The sequence below is a fragment of the Myotis myotis genome, unplaced genomic scaffold (assembly GCF_014108235.1).
Source record: "Myotis myotis isolate mMyoMyo1 unplaced genomic scaffold, mMyoMyo1.p scaffold_m19_p_2, whole genome shotgun sequence".
NCBI classification, from domain to species: domain Eukaryota; kingdom Metazoa; phylum Chordata; class Mammalia; order Chiroptera; family Vespertilionidae; genus Myotis; species Myotis myotis.
This window is the reverse complement of record NW_023416324.1, coordinates 104,133,834-104,151,695: the sequence shown is the minus strand read 5'-3', so window position 1 is coordinate 104,151,695 and position 17,862 is coordinate 104,133,834. Positions and strand designations below refer to the sequence as shown.

The following is a 17,862-nucleotide window of genomic DNA, read 5'->3' as shown; positions in this document are numbered from 1 at the left end:
AAATTCAGGACCTCAAAGACCTTAAGTAACTGGGCCAAGGACAAAAGCATTCTTGAGCTCAAGTCTATGAGACTCCACTTTAAACCCACCATAGTGTTCCAAAATCTACATTTTTAAATGTACTAGAAATAAAGGACTTGTTTCACCTTCAGTTTCATTCTATCCTGTTCTGCACAGTAAAGGGTGGCAACTCCCAGGCTGAGAAGGAGTTGTTTAATTAAGGGCAGGCAAATGGAGGTTCAGAGTTTAAAACCTCCCTCTGCAGGCCTCTGACAGAGCTTTCTGCATCACCAGATATGTGAGAGTGGAGAGAGAGTCACAAAGAGGGTGAGCTGGCCTAACAGGCCACCTTTGAGTTAGAACAATAAGAAACTGGTCATGAGTTGACATTTTAAGGGAAAGCAAAAGGCAAATTTGATCACTTGTGCATAACTGATGGGCTTCATTTTTGCAAAGTATTTCTAGGAGTAGGAAAGCACTCTCTCTTCTTTCCCATCATAACATCAGTAGATGTACTCTGAAGAACACTGGTTTGTTTTTAAAACTTGGATATTACATTTAAACAATGCTTTATTTTACAAATGCTTTGAAGAAGGTGTAGTGTTTTAGATAGCTATATTGGCATATGAAGTATCTACCCAAATGGCCACCTGGCTTGATGGTTTCTCCAAGGTTTGGCAACTACATTTGCTGAGCTATAAAACTCGAGCTGCACTAAAACTGAGGGCCAAGAATATGGTGTGCAGAACTGGGAGAATGAAGAAGCCCTAATTTGGTGGTATCTTTATGATATTCTAAAGTAGAAAGTCAGCAAACTATGGACTTTGAACCATATCTAGCCCATGCCAATTTTGTAAGTAAAGCTGGAACACAGCTAGATACTTTAAAAGAAAACAAAAACATATGGTCTATGACTGCTTTTTCACTAAAGGTCAGTGTTGAGCTATTGCAACAGAAACCATATGGTCCACAAAACCTAAAATATTTACTATCTAGCCCTGTTCTAAAGCATCTTCACCCTCTAATGGGGTAGTCATTGTTGGTTTAATTCAGGGAATGCCAATAAGATACTTATGTCTTTAAAAATACCATCATACAAATATTTCAAGACATCTACATACATATAACTATAATGCCCAGAGAAAGACACCCGTTGTCTTCCTCATTTACTATCCATGTCATCTGAGGATCATCCAGTCACTTACTGTTAGCAGTTTAGCAGTTTAACCTCAAGGGTCAGTGTCATCATGGGCCAAAATGAGCTTCTATTTACAAATTTGACTGCATTTTTTGTTTTGAACACTTTTCACACTGAAATGAATCTGAACAACAAAGAGATTGGGTTACTTCATACTGTTATTACATGTTCATATTGATATTCCCTCATATGTTGAAAATCACACTAAAATTTGTCTTTTTAGTTTTAAAATGAAAAGATTGCAATGTTATTTGGAATCATAGATGCTCAGCTTGAAACTCACTCTAGACTTTTCTAAGACCTCTCCTGAGTAATGTTTTGAGACTCAGAGGCAGGACAAAGTAGCCTAGGCATATTGATCTCTTTCCCAGAAAGAGAGAGAGGAGATTGGGCATCTTGCTGACAATCTCAGGACAAACTAGAGATGATCTTGAGACTTACACTCAAGCTTCTTCATTTTGAACTAGAAGGAGGCACAGAAGCACCTGGGCAGGTTGAAGGAGCCTGGCATATTTCAGAGAATATGCCCCTCTGATGTGTCCATTTCTGCGGCACTTTGAAAAGATACTGAAACCCTGATGTATCCTATCATATAAACTAGGAAGAGTTTTAGCAAGGACAGTGTGACCACAGTGTGCAAATGTAGTATAAAATCTTATCCATGAGCTCACACAGCACCAGGTCACCAGGCTTTGCTCCTAAATTTGTTTGTTGCCTATTCGGTTCTCCCCAGAATATGTTGGCATTCAAATAGATGCCAGCAGCAACAGATTAAGAGAAAGGCATGGAAGAAAATCTGTAAATTAAGGAAAGTTTTCTCTTTTTTTCTTATTTTTTATTGTTGACACTATTACATATGCCCCCCATTTCTCTTCTTTGCCCCCCTCCACCCAGCAAGAAAAGTTTTCCATTAGCATTTCAATTTCCTTTCAATGGTGAAAGATTGCCATTATTATCCAAGTTTGGGGACATCAGTGTTCTACAGAAGGATAACTTCAGAACCACCATCAGTGTATAGGAGACTATCTTTCTCAGTGTGTTTCTGGTGAGCCATCAGGCAATGATCACAGTCATCTTGAGACTTTGACTCATAAGTGGCTTTCCCCAGCTCATGCATCAGTTCATCAGGAAGAAAACATGCATGGAATTTGTGAAGGTGAAGAGCCAGTATCACTGCTGCTGCAGTGCCTGGGAACAGGACTCCATGTCTGTGACTTCCCAAGCTAATGGAAGTCCATTAGGTCATCAGGACTGTGTCACAGCAATCACCAGCCACCAGAAAAAGGATACTTCCATGTGCTCTCTTAATCCTTGATGACCAAAAGTGTGGTCCTCAGAACAGCAGCTTTGCCATTATGTGGGAGCTCCTACTTGTGCATGTAAGCATGTGAGAAGGACATCCCAGAATATAATGGCAGTTCTTAATCTCTGTTCTGAGCTGTCTCTTCAGCTTATTCCTCCCACCTCTTCCTGTTTTCCTTAGACACTCCTGGATTCCAATCTTGCTTCTTACTCTTTCATTTGCCATACGATCAGCACAGACCTATTTAGCCAATCACTGCATTTCTTCCCATTCCTTGAGCATGCTGAGTTCTTACCCTATTCGCCCAGATTCTCCTGCTTCCCAGAATCCTTTCCATACCTCCTGTCTTCACTTTTTTAATCTTTAGATTTGGCTTAGACATCACTCCCTGTAGGAAGCCTTGGTAAGTCTTCAAGTGTGGGTGTGTCCCACTCATCTGTTTTTATAGGCCCATTGTTTCTCCTCTCCTAGTACCCATCACATTCCACTGTGATTTTTGGTTTGCCTGCCTGCGTGCCCCTTTAGACTGGGAGCTTCATGAGGCCGGTGCTTATTTGTTTGGTTCCCTCTTTACCTCAGCACCCAGCACACTATAATTAAAAAAAAAAAAAAAAAGGGTTTTATTTGTTGATCTCTGTCTTCAAATTATTGTCGCTTAGCTCTCACCTGTGGAACCAGGCAAGCCTGGTCTGAGAGCTTCCAATTCTGGAACTGAAGCTTGCCTGACTGATGGAACAGGACTAGCCTTCCACAAATAACTGGTGGACAAATAGGCAAATGAGTGAACAAACTACAACATTGTCTATCTGACTAAAATTGCACATTTCATTAAAATGCTGCTCAAGCAACAATAATTTTAAGAACAGAGATCAACAAATAAAACCTTTTGTTTTTTAAATGGAAGGAAATGTTTTTCCTGTACTCACTTCCCTGAGTGCTGACAATAATAGTAAACATTGTTAACACTTCCTCAAACATTGCATTAGGATCTGAGGATTCTTTTCAAAGCTTTTCTTGCTTTGTATTGCGGGGATGTGTTTGTTTTCCAGTTAAGAACCTGAGGTCTCATTTAAAACTCAGGAACTTTAACAGTAGGTGATTTGAATCAAGAATCAGACTAAATCTAACTTCAAATTAGGAAAAAGATTTTCATTAATGTATATACAAGAGTTATCTGAGATTCTGAGCCATCAAGCAACAGGACTTTTTCTTTACTCTCCTCTTCCCTTGTTCCGTACTTCCAGAAAGAGACAGCCTGGAAGACACCAATATTTCTGTCAGCATTCCTTGCCAGGCCTGCCTCTGCAGCCACTCACCCAGAGTCCAGTGACTGTCATTCTTCTGTCTATGTAAATTTACTGTCACAGGAGTGCATGCTCTCAGGCCAGGGTGGATGTTAACATGGGGGTGGAAAAATGCCTCTCCTCCAGAGGCTGCTTCAGATATCACCAGGCTCCTTCCGTTTTGTAGCATCATCATTCCCTAAGCCAAGGGTCCTAAAGTGGTCTCTAAACTAGGAGTGTCACCAGCGATGTTGGCTCTTGGTTCTTGATTTCAGCAAAGAAAGAATTCAGAGCCAAGAACTCTAGCGCAAGGGGAAGTTTATTTAGCATGCAAAGTAAAAGTACTCTTAAAGTGAAGACTGGAGCAGAATGCTCAAAGAGCTGCCTTGGTCCTTTAGAAAGAAAGTCACAGAGGCAGAAGAAGTGAGCCAGCTGGGCTGTGTGAACTCAGGAATCAGGTTACAGAAGCAAAAAAGGGGCTTGAAGAGGGTTAGCCCAGGATGAGCTGCTGTAACCCAATGCTCCCCTAGTCGCAAGTCTTATGGGGACCCTAACAGAAAGAAAATAAAGATACAAGCCTAAAGAATGAAGTCATGGGCAGGTTCTGGAGAGAGAGCATATACTGGGTCCTTTGTCTTAAGAGGTTTTTTGTTTTGCTTTTCAAGAAAAACAATCCTATTAATAAAAGCCTAAGTGGTCGTCACGCCTTCACGACATGACGCCCTCATGCCTGAATGAGCGATCACCAGGAGGCTGTGTGTGCAGCAGGCAAACACAGGTGGGCTTGACCCTGCGTGCGTGGTGGGTAGGTGGGGCCCATGGCTCTGTGCGGTGAGGCCTGCGGTTCCTGTGGCTCTGCAGCGAGCGGAGGCAGGACCCCCCCCACCCCCCCGGTCTACCTCTTTGGGACAATCCACCAAGGAGCCCCAGATGGGTGAGCGGGGCCTACCTCTTTGGTGTGATCAATCATGGGGCTCCTGCACTGTGAGAGGGCACAGGCCAGGCTGGGGAACTCCCCTGCTCCCTGAGTGCATGAATTTCATCCACCAGGCCTCTAGTTTTAAACATAATAATGTTGCATGCAATAAACATTAATATTTCAAGAAAAAATAATTTTAAATATAATAATATTACATGCAATAAAATTAATATTTTAAGAAAAAATGATTTTAAATATAATAATATCACTAAAACTGTAATAACATAATATCATATCACAAAAGTTGTAGGAAATATTAAAAATCTGCAAATAACATGATTACTTTTATTATTTTCTAAAATATTTTTTTTCCTCTGCCTCTATTTGGTTCATCAGTTTATGTTGTTCATTATATTCCACAAATGAGTGAGATCATGTGATATATATCTTTCTCCAACTGGCTTATTAAACTTAGCATAATGCTCTCCAGGTCCATCCATGCTGTTGAAAATAGTAAGAGTTTCTTCTCTTTTACAGCAGTGTAGTATTCCATTGTATAGATGTACCACAGTTTTTTAATCCACTCATCTGCTGATGGGCACTTAGGCTGCTTCTAAATCTTAGCTATTATAAAATGTGTTGCTTTGAGCATAGGGGTGCATATATCCTTTCTGATTGGTGTTTCTAGTTTCTTAGGATATAGTCCTAGAAGTGGGGATTACTGGATGAAATGGAAGCTACTTTTTTAGTTTTTTGAGGAAACTCCATACTGTTTTCCACAGTGGTGGCACCAGTCTGCATGCCCACCAGCAGTGCAAGAGGATTCCTTTTTCTCGCCAGCACTGTTCGTTTGATAATTTGTTGATGACAGCTATTCTGACAGGTGTGAGATGGTACCTCATTGTCATTTTGATTTGCATCTCTTGGATGATTTGTGAATTTGAAATGTTTTCATATGTCTCTTGGCCTGCTGTAGGTCCTCTTTCAAAAATTGTCTATTTAAGTCTTTTGCCCATTTTTTGATTGGATTGTTTATCTTCCTTTTGTTAAGTTGTATGAGTTCCCTATAAATTTTGGAGATTACACCCTTGTCTGAGATAACATTGGCAAATATGTTCTCCCATGCAGTGGACTTTCTTGTTCTTTTGTTGATGGTTTCTTTTGTTGCACAGAAGCTTTTTATCTTGATGTAGTCCCATTTGTTTAATTTCTCCTTAGTTTCCATTGCCTTGGGAGCTGTATCAGTAAAGATACTGCTATGACATATGTCTGATATTTTGCTGCCTGTGGATTCCTCTAAGATTTTTATGGTTTCCCATTTTACATGTAAGTCCTTTATCCATTTTTAGTTTAGTTTTGTGTATGGTGTAAGTTGATGGTCTAGTTCCATGGTCGGCAAACTGCGGCTCGCGAGCCACATGCGGCTCTTTGGCCCCTTGAGTGTGGCTCTTCCTAAGCCTTAGGCGTACCCTAGTTAAGTTAATAACAATGTACCTACCTATATAGTTTAAGTTTAAAAAATTTAGCTCTCAAAAGAAATTTCAATCATTGTGCTGTTGATATTTGGCTCTGTTGACTAATGAGTTTGCCGACCACTGGTCTAGTTTCATTTTTTTGCATGTATCTGTCCAATTTTCCCAACACCATTTATTGAATAGACTGTTTTGACTCCATTGTGTTCTCTTGCCTCCTTTGTCAAAAATTAATTGAGCAAAATGGTTTGGGTAAATTTATGGGTTATCTGTTCTGTTCCATTGGTCTATATATCTGTTCTTGTGCTTGTACCAGGCATTTTAAGTAATATACCTTTATAATACAGCTAGATATCTGGTATTATGATCCCTCCAACTTTGTTCTTACTTCTCAGGATTGCTGCAGCTATTCAGGGTCTTCTTTTATTCCAGATGAATTTTTGGAGAGTTTGTTCTAGGTCTGTGAAATATGCCATTGGTATCTTAATGGGGAATGCATTGAATCTATAGATTTCTTTGGGTACTATGGACATTTTAATGATGTTGATTCTACCAATCTATGAACACGGTATATTCTTCCATTTGTTTATGTATTCCTCCATCTCTTTTTTGGATGTCTTATAGTTTTCAGAGTACAGGTCTTTTACCTCCTTACTTAAGTTTATTCCTAGGTATCTTAATTTTTTTGGTTCAATGGTAAATGGGATTTTTTTTGTTGTTGTTGTTTCTCTTTCTGGGAGTTCATTGATTGCTGTATAAAAAAGCCATAGATTTCTGGGTGTAAATGTTGTATCCTGCTACATTGCTGAATTCATTTATTAAGTCTAGTAGTTTTTGTTGGAATCTTTGGGGTTTTCTATGTACAATATCATGACATCTGCAAATAATAACAATTTTACTTATTTTCTAATTTGGATGCCTTTTATTTCTTCTTCTTGTCTGATTGCTATGGCTACCATTTCTAATACTATGTTGAACATGAGTGGTAAAAGTGGGCATCCCTGTCTCATTCCTGTTCTTAGGGGAAATGGTTTTAGTTTTTGACCATTGAGTATGATGTTGGTTGTAGGTGTGTCATATAGGGCTTTTATTATGTTGAGGTATTATCCCTCTATTTCTACCTTCCTGAGAGTTTTTATCAAAAATGGGTATTGGGAATCCAAGATGGCTACCAGCAGGATGGTAATGAGGGAAGGGTGTGAGTAAGTGAGGGAGCAGTAGGAGAGTGGGTGGATGTGTGGACTGTGTGTGTGTGTGTGTGTGTGTGTGTGTGTGACAGTTATATTCCACAGAACTTTTAGAAGCTGGTAGACCACATTCCCCTAGCCAGGCAGCCTCTGCTTCCACTGCAATCACTTCCGGGGAGGCTGGCTCTGCAGCAGAGGGAACACTATCTTGAAGGGGAGAGATACTATGACTGGGAACCCAGCCTCACCTCTATCTGGGGAGCCCTCAGACACCACCTGGGACCCTATAGCCACACTGGCCATTGACCTGCTGCCTGGGCTGCAAACCCACGAACACTGAAACTCCAGCCTCCCTGGCCACAGGCTCCTAAAATATTTGTCTGGGGGGAGACAAAATGGTGGCCAAATAGGCGGATGGGTCCTGCACCTTCTCACAGAGAAGATAGAAGAAACAACTTAATCAAATAACATCCATCCAGAATTGGTAAATTAAACATAGCTGTTGAGACAATCCATGGCCAGAAAGGACAGAACATACTTGGAGAACAGTAGGATAGGGGATGTGGGCTGGAGGGAGAGACGCCCAACTGTGGAGACTAGAGGGTCAAAAGGAAACTGTGCTGCACCAAGTCTGTGTCCCTTGGGGACACGTGAAACACTCAATTGTGGAAGGCAGTCCACAAGGCTGCTGGCTGTCAGGGAATCCTATATAATAAGGGGCTAATATGAAAATGGTCATCACGCTTTCGCGCCCTGGAGCCCTTGTGCCCTCGCGCCGGGGCAGGAGGACCTGAGGCCGGTCTGGGGACCTGAGGTCATGCCCCCCGCCCTGGAAACATGGCCAGGGGACCAGAGGCTGCACCAGAGGACCTGAGGCCATGTCCCCCACCCGGTGGAGCTTGATGGGAGACCTGAGACTGTGCCCCTTGCCCTGCAGGGCTTGATGGGGGCGAGTCTGGCCGGGTCTGGGTCTCACGCGATTTTAAGTCACAGGTGGGTGGGCGGGGACTTGACTCTGGGTCCCATGGTGTGCCCCAGACTCTGACAGGAGGGAGATTTTCATGTACATTTTAGTAATTTTCTTTCATCTCTGACACTTCTATTATAAAGGGCAAATAGCAATATTAAAATATTTCCTCTAATTAATTCCCTTTTAATGTGCACCGATTTTGTACACCAGGCCACTAGTCTAGAAAGAAGTCACAGACATGGGAGGCTGTGCTCAGAAAGGCAACCTGAAGTTCTGCACTGGCCATGCAGTTCAGGGTGAGAGAATTACGCAGAGGCGTAGTTTCTCTGTCTTTATATTTTCCTTGCTTTTACTCACTTAACCCAGTACTTAGGATCTTTCAATTATAAACACTCACTGAGGCTGCAGTGCAGGGGAAGGTGGTTTTGTGGAAGCTGGGGACCAAAACAGGAAGAGGCAACCAGGAAGCCACCTCTGGGACAGTTCGGTCCCTCCAACCCTAAACAGCCATTTTTTCTCCTGAAGATCAGGCTCCTCCTAGCAGTGCAGCTGCACCCAGCCTCAAGTTCTGCAGGGAAACAAGGATTCTGAGTACCCCCAGGGAGCCCTTGGAGACTGGGTCGAGGGGCCATTTGGACCCAGAAACTAATATAGCAAAACCCCCCATCTAAAGCCTGTGTCAGAAATAGATGCTTGTGTAAATATGACTAAAAGCAGGCAGACAAACAAAGCAATCAAATTGTTCCTGCCTGCCTGAAACCAAGGCTGTGGAGACAGACACAGAAAAGTGGTGGATTGCTAGAAACTTCAACATGGTGCTGACTACCTAACAGGAAACTGAGAAGAACAGTAGAGAAGGGTCTTAAACCAGCCTCCATGGGACATTAAAACTCAGCTGAAGAAAAGAATACTTCACTACTTCACCATTTTATTTTTTATCTTTTACTTAAGAAAAAAAGGAAAAAAAACTTCTTTATATTATTTTATTTATTTCATTTTTATTTTTTATTATTATTATTTTAACCTTTTATTTTTTGGATGAGGGTTCTATATTCTATTTTAATTTTTGTATTATTACTTTACTTTACCTCATTGTTTCGTTTTTGCTAACCTTTTCACCAACCTTTTCTTCCTCACTTCTCCCTTTTTCATCCTTTTTCTCTTCTCCTGTTCCTGCTTTAGATTTTCTCACTCCTTTCTCTTTACTCCTTGATAAAATTGATCTTCTTTATCTGCTTTATTGATGCATTACTAGTATTCTGTTGGCATATTCATGTACATAATTTCCTCACCCCTGCTCAAAGTCCATGGACGCTTCTCTTTTCTCTTTCTTCACTAGTCAATTTTTTATTTATTTGTTTTTTTGTCTCCTCACTTGCTCTCTTATTTTCCTAAATGCTTAATTAGTTCCACTCATCAAAATTAAGCCTATTTGCTCTCTATTCTCCTTTTCCAAAAATAGATGGATAAATATATAGATAGATAGATTAAAGAAAGGGGGATATTTTTATTTTTATTGATTTTTTGTTTTTTACTTTTCTTCTTATCCACTCATTCTCTTTCCAACTCCTCTATACTAAACCGTGGCCATTCCCTCATTCATTCAATTCCTTTACCTTACCTTCTGGAAATAAGCTCTGCCTCTTTAGATTCAGTTCCCCCTTTTTTTCTAGGTGTTTGTTATTTGCATTTTTTGGTTTATTTGTTTTATGGAGTTTTCTCCCCATATATGTATATTTCTTTTCTGCTTGTTTTTCTTCTTCTTTTTCTTTTCTCTATTACCTTTTTCCTTTATTTAATATCATTTTTGTTCTCTTTTTGCTCCTCTAATTTTTTTTTCTCTGGTGGTCACCTTTATTGGGGTTATCAGTGTCATGAATACATTCATGTTTTGTTCGCTCTGTGTCATGTCTTATCAAGTTGTATTTTGTGAATTTCAGTCAACATGGTAGAGAGTGAGCCACATAATCAGAAACCCTGAGAGTAGCAAAAATGGGGAGACAAAGAAACAGCCCCCATACGGAAAAAAAAGAAGGAATCACCAGAAAAGGAAGTAAATGAAATGGAGGCAAACAATTTGTCAGAGAAAGAATTCAGAGCAATAGTCATAAGGACCCTAAAAAGGATGGAAGACAAATTCAACAACATGTGTAAGAATCAAGCAAAAATGAAGAAGAACCAGGAGGAAATGAATAATGACTTATCTTCAAAAAATGAACACAATGGAAAGTTTCAATAGTCAACTAGAAGAACCTGAGGACCGAATTAACACGAGAAGATAAGGTAGGAAAAAAACCACACACACAGAGCAGTAACTGGAAAAAAAAAAAAACTTATAAAGCAGGAGGAGAGCCTAAGGGATCTTTAGGAAAATATGAAATGAGACAATATCCCCATAATAGGGGTGCCAGAAGGAGTGGAAACTGAGAAAGGAATAGAATACTTGTTTGAAGAAATAATGACAGAAAATTTTCCTGATATTGGGAAGAAAAACTCACACAAGTTCAAGAAGCACACAGAGTCCCAAACAAAATGAACCCAAAAAGAACGACAAAACACATCATAATTAAATTGGCAAACACCAAAGACAAAGTAAGAATCTTAAAGGCTACTAGAGAAAGACAGGAATTACCTATAAGGGAATCTCCCATTAGACTATCAAAAGATTTTTCAACAGAAACACATCAGGCCAGAATGGAATGAAATGAACTATACAAAGTGATGCAAAGCAAGGTACTGAATCCAAGAATACTATACCCAGCAAGGGTATCATTCAAAATTGAAGGTGAAATAAGAAGCTTCATAAAAAAAAAAAAAAAAGGCAAAGGGAGTTTATTACTACCAAGCCATCAATGCAAGAAATGCTAAATGGACTGCTATAAAAATAAGACATAGGAAGGGAAGAAGGAACACAGGCATAAAGAATAAATATGGCGACAAACAAGAACCTATCAATAATAACCTTAAAAGTAAATAGTTTAGGTGATCCAATTAAAAGACATAGGGTAGCTAATAGATAAGAAAACGTAACCCATATATCTCCTGTCTACAAGAGACCCACCTCACAACAAAGGACTCACACAGGTTGATAGTGAAGGGATGGGAAAAAATTTTCAGGCAAATGGAACTGAAAATAAAAGATGGGTTAGCAATACTTATATCTGACAAAAAAGACCTCAAAGTGAAGGCCATAACAAGAGATAAGGTAGGCTACTTCATAATACTAAAGGGAGCAATTCAATAAGAGGATGTAACTCTAGTAAACATATATGCACCCTATACAGGAGCACCGAAAAACATAATAAAACTGCTAAAAGATATCAAGGGAGAGATCGACAGCAATACAGTCATAGTAGGGGACTTTAATACCCCATTGACACCACTGGATAAATCCTCTAAGCAAAAAATCAACAAAGAAACATCAATCCTAAATGACTCACTAGATCAGATAGAATTAATTATCATCTTCAGAACATTCCATCCCAAAGCTACAGAATATACATTCTTCTCAAGTGCACATAGGACATTTTCAAAGAGAGACCACATATTGGGACACAGGCAAAGTCTCTAAAAATTCAAGAAGATAGAAATCATATCAAGCACCGTCTCAGATCACACTGGCATAAAATTAGGAATCAACTACAATGAAACAATGAAAAAAATAAAACACTGGGAGGCTAAATAGCATGCTGTTAAAAATGATTGGATTACCAAAGAGATCAAAGCAGACATAAAAAGCATACAGGTAACAAATGACAATGAAAATAAAACAATCCAAAATTTATGTGACACAGTTAAAGCAGTCCTGAGAGGGAAGTTCATAGCTCTACAGGCCTACCTCAGAAAAACAAGAAAAAATGGTAATAAATTAGCTGACACTAAAACTTAAAGAATTATAAAGAGAGCAACAAGAAAAGCCCAGCATAATCAGAAGGAAGGAAATAATAAAGATCAGAGTGGAAATAAATGACATAGAGACCAAAAAAAATAAAAAAGAAAGTGCAATAGATCAATAAAACCAAGAGCTGGTTCTTTGAAAGGATAAACATGATTGATGAACCACTAGCCAGGCTCATCAAGAAGGAAAGGGGGAGGACCTAAATGAACAAAATCAAAAATGAAAGAGGTAAAGTAACAACTGACCCCAGAGAACTACAAAGAATTGTAAAAAAAAAAAAAACAAAAAAAAAAAACAACAACAACAAAAAAAACTATGAACAACTCTACTCCAACAAGCAACAACATAGATAAAATGGACATATTCTTAGAAAAAATACAAGCTTCCAAAACTCAATCAGGAAGAATAAAATACCTGAATAGGCCAATAAGTACAGAAGAAATTGAAGCATAATCAAAAATCTTCTGGCAAACAAAAGCCCTCATCTGGACAGCTTTACAGAGGAGTTCTACCAAACATTCAAAGAAGAAATAAAACTATCCTCCTCAGACTATTCAAAAATATTCAAGAGGAAGGCACACTTCTAAACTCTTTCTATGAAGCCAGTATTACCCTAATCCCAAAACCAGATCTAAACATCACAAAGAAAGTGAACTACAGGCCAATATGCTTAATGAACATAGATGCTAAAATTTCCAACAAAATTCTAGCAAATCGGATTCAGCATTACATTAGAAAGATCATACAGCATGACCAAGTGGGATTTCTTCCAGGGATGAAAGGATAGTACAATATCCACAAATCCATAAATATGATATACCACATAAACAAATTGAAAGACAAAAATCACATAATCATATCAATCAATGCAGAAAAAAGCATTTGACAAAATCCAACACCATTTCTTGATAAAAACTCTCAGCAAAGTTGGGATAGAGGGATCATACCTAAACATAATAAAAGCCTTATATGACACACCTTCAGCCAACATCACACTTGATGGGCATAAACTAAAAACATTTCTCCAAAGAACAGGAACAAGACAGGGATGTCCACTTTCACCACTCCTGTTCAACATAGTACTGGAAGTGCTAGCCATAGCGACCAGATAAGAAGAAGAAATAAAAGGCATACAAATTAGAAACAAAGAAGTAAAACTGTTATTATTTGCAGATGACATGATATTGTGCATAGAAAACCCTAAGGACTCCATCAAAATATTACTAGACTTAAATGAATTCGGCAATGTAGCAGGATGCAACATTAACACCCAGAAATCTATGGGTTTTTTATGCAGCAATAATGAACTCACAGAAAAAGAAATTAAAAAACAATCCCATTTACTATTGCCACAAACAAATTAAGCCACGTAAGAATAAACTTAACTAAGGAGGTAAAAGACCTGTACTCGGAAAACTACAGGATATTGAAAAAAGAGATAGAGGAAGACATAAACAAATGGAAGAAGATAGTGTGTTTATGGATTGGCAGAATCAACATCATTAAAATGTTTATACTACCCAAAGCAATTTATAGATTCAATGCAATCTACATTAAAATACCATTGCATATTTCACAGACCTAGAATAAACTCTCCAAAAATTCATCTGGAATAGAAAAAGATCCTGAATAGCCACATCAATACTGAGCTAGAACTACATAGTTGGAGGAATCAAAATACCAGATATCAAGCTGTATTACCAAGCCATGATCCTCAAAACTGACTGGTACTGGCTCAAGAACAGACATATAGACCAATGGAACAGAACAGAGAAGCCAGAAATCAATGGAAGCCATTTGCTCAATTAATATTTGACAAAGGAGACAAGAGTATACAATGGAGTCAAGGCAGTCTCTTCAATAAATGCTGCTGGGAAAATTGGTCAAATACATACAAAAATATAAAATTAGATCACCAACTTACACAGTACAGAAAAATAAACTCAAATGGTTAAAGGACTTAAATGTAAGATGGGAAACCATAAAATCTTAGAAGACTCCATTGGCAGCAAAATATCAGACATATGTCCTAGCAATATCTTTCCCGATACAGCTTTTAGGGCAATGGAAACTAAAGAAAAAATAAACAAATTAGACTACATCAAAATAAAAAGCTTCTGCACAGCAAAAGAAACCATCAACAAAACCACAAGAAAGATCACTGCATGGGAGAAATTATTTGCCAATCCCATCTCAGATAGTGGTCTAATCTCCAAATTTTACAGGGAACTCATACAACTTAACAAAATTGGCAAAGGACCTAAGTAGACACTTTTTGAAAGAGGACCTACAGAAAGCGAAGAGACATATGCAAACATACTCAAAGTCACTAATCATCTGAGAAATGCAAATTAAAACAACAATGAGGTACCATCTCAACTGTCAGAATGGCTATCATCAACAAATCAACAAACAACAAGTGCTGGAGAGGATGTGGAGAAAAAAGGAACCCTCTTGCACTGCTGGTGGGAATGCAGACTGGTGCAGCCACTGTGGAAAACAGTATGGAGATTCTTCAAAAAATTAAAAGTGGAACTCCCATTTGATCCAATAATTCCACTTCTAGGAATATATCCTAAGAAACCAGAAACACCAATCAGAAAGGATGTATATACTCCTATGTTCATAGCAGCACAATTTACAGTAGCTAAGATTTGGAAACAACCTAAGTGCCTATCAACAGATTAGTGGCTTAAAAAACTGTGGTACATCTACACAATGAAATATGCTGCTATAAAAAAGAAGGAACTTTTACCATTTGCAACAGCATGGATGGACCTGGAAAGCATTATGTAAGCAAAATAAGCCAGTCAGAGAAAGATAAATATAACATGATCTCACTCATATGTGGGATATAATGAACCACATAAACTGATGAACGAAAATAGATCCAGAGACAAACATTGAACAGACCTCAGAGAGAAGGCAGGAGAGGGTGGGGAAATAAGAGATCAACAAAAAGATTTGTATACATTCATATTAGCATAAGCAATGAACATAGACACTGAGGTGGTGGGGGCTTTTCCTGGGGGGGTGGGAATGGGGGGGTCAATCTGGGAAAAAGGAGACATATGTAATACTTTAAACAATAAAAAAATGGGTGTTAGATTTTGTCTTGTGCTTTTTCTGCATATATTGATATGATCATGTGATTTTTATCTTTCAATTTCTTTATGTGATGTATGACTTTTATTGATTTGTGACTATTGTACCAGCCTTGCATCCCTGGAATAAATCTCACTTGATCATAGTGTATGAACTTTTTAATATATTGCTGGATGTGATTTGCTAATATTTTGTTGAGGATTTTAGCATCTATGTCCATGAGGGATATTGGCCTGTAATTCTTCTCTTTGTAGTGTCTTTATTTGGTTTTGGAATTAGGATAATGCTGGCCTCATAAAAAGAGTTTGGAAGTGTTCTTTCCTCTTGGATTTTCTTAAATATTTTGAGGAGTGTGTTAGTTCTTCTTTGAATATTTGGTAAAACTTCCCTGTGAAGCCATCTGGATCTGGGCTTTTGTTTGGTGGGAGTTTATTTTTTTTTATTAATGCTTATATTTCACACATTTTTATTGGCCTATTCAGGTTTTTTTATTCTTCCTGATTCAGTTTTGGTAGTTTGTATTTTTCTAGTAATTTGTCTATTTCATCCACATTGTCCAGCTTGTAGGCATATAGCTGTTCATAGTATTTTCTTATAATCCTTTCTATTTCTGTGGTGTCAGTGGTTACTCCTCCACTTTCTTTTCTGATGTTATTTATTTGGGTCCTCTCTCTTTGTTTATTGAAAAGTTTGGCTAATGATTTTTCGATTTTGTTCATCCTTTCAAATAACCAGCTCTTGGTTTCATTGATTTTTTATATTTTTTTCTCTATGTTATTTATTTCTGCTCCAATCTTTATTATTTCCTTCCTTATATGTACTCTGGGCTTTTCTTGTTGTTCTCTTTCTAGTTCTTTAAGTTGTAGGGTTAGATAGTTTACTGCTGATTTTTCTTGTTTTTTTGAGGTATGCCTGTGGTGCTATGAACTTCCTTCTCAGAGCTGCTTTTGCTGTGTCCTAGCAATTTGGGGTTGTTATGTGTTCATTTTCATTTGTTTCCAGAAAGTTTTTGATTTCTTTCTTGATCTCCTTGGTAACCCATTTATTGTTTAATAGCATGCTGTTTAGCCTCCATGTGTTTGAATGTTCTGGGGTGTTTTTACTGTAGTTGATTTCTAATTTCATGTCACTGTGATCTGAGAAGATGCTTGATATGATTTCAATATTCTTGAACTTGTAGAGACTTGTTTTGTGTTCTAACATGTGTTTTATCTTTGTGAGTGATCCATGTACACTTGAGAAGCATTTATATTCTGCAGCGTTGGAGTAAAATTTTCTATAAATGTCACTTAAATCCATCTGATCCTGTATGTCCTTTAGAGTCTCTGTTTCCTTGGTAAGTTTTTGTCTGGAAAATCTATCCAGTGAAGTCAAAGGGGTGTTAAAGTACCCTAAGATGACTGTATTGCTTTCTATCTCTACATTGAAGTCCTCTAGAAGTTATATATATATATATATATATATATATATATATATATATATATGTGTGTGTGTGTGTGTGTGTGTGTGTGTGTGTGTGTGTGTAGGTGCTCCTATATGGGGTGCATACATGTTTACTAGGGTTATATTCTCTTGTTGGATCTATTCCTTTAGTACATGTAGTGACCTTTGTTGTCTCTTGCGGTGGCCTTCATTTTAAAGTCTATTTTGTCAGATATGAGTATTGCTATACCAGCTTTTTTTTTTCTTTTCCATTTGCGTGGAAAATTTTTTTCCATCCCCACACACTCTCATCCTGTGTGTGTGTCTTTTGTTTTGAAGTGGGTCTTTTGTAGTCAGCATATAGTTGGGTCAAACTTTTTTTATCCATTCTCATTACAGAAATCCCTTTAGCATTTCTTGTAATGCTGGGTAGATAGTGAAATACTCCTTTAGTTTTTTTTTTTTTTTTTGGTCTGGGAAGCTTTTTATTTGACCATCTATTTTGAGTGATAGTGTTGCCGGGTACAGTAGTCTTGGTCTCACATCCTTGCTTTTCAGTAACTTGAGTACTTCATGCCATTCCCTCTGGCCTGTAGAGTTTCTGATGAGAAATCAGCTAGGAAATGCAATGTAGACAGGTATAGAAAATACTATGGATGACAAGAATAGGTTCTGGTGGACAGATAACCATCTTTGCCAATATAGCCCTTTGGAGTAGAAACATTATCACCATTTATAACATTGCTCCTTTGGGAAAAGCAATACACTATTTCAATCCCTACAACTATTGACATTTGGGGTCATATAATTAAATTTTGTGGGGGCTGTCTTGTACATTATAGGATTCTAACAACACTCCTGGCCTCTACTCACTAGATTAACAATAATGCTCCCCCCCCACACACACACCCCAGTTGGAGACCACTGTAAATGTCTTCAGACATTGCCAAATTATTCCGTGAGGGACAAAATCACCCAAGTTGAGAACCATTGGTCTAAACAAAACATGACTTGTCTTTTGGGTACTTCTCATAGAATGTTACTTTCTTCTGTTCTCTGTTAGCCTTTCTCTTAAAACCCTATGTTGAAGATATGAGCTATTGGC

At 38.2% G+C, this 17,862-nt stretch overlaps 1 protein-coding gene across 1 annotated transcript in view; it reads left to right on the top strand.

The window, feature by feature from the left end:
- The window catches only part of SLC9A9 (solute carrier family 9 member A9), a 504,811-nt gene that overhangs the window by 333,093 nt on the left and 153,856 nt on the right, over positions 1-17,862 (top strand). The window lies entirely within an intron of this gene.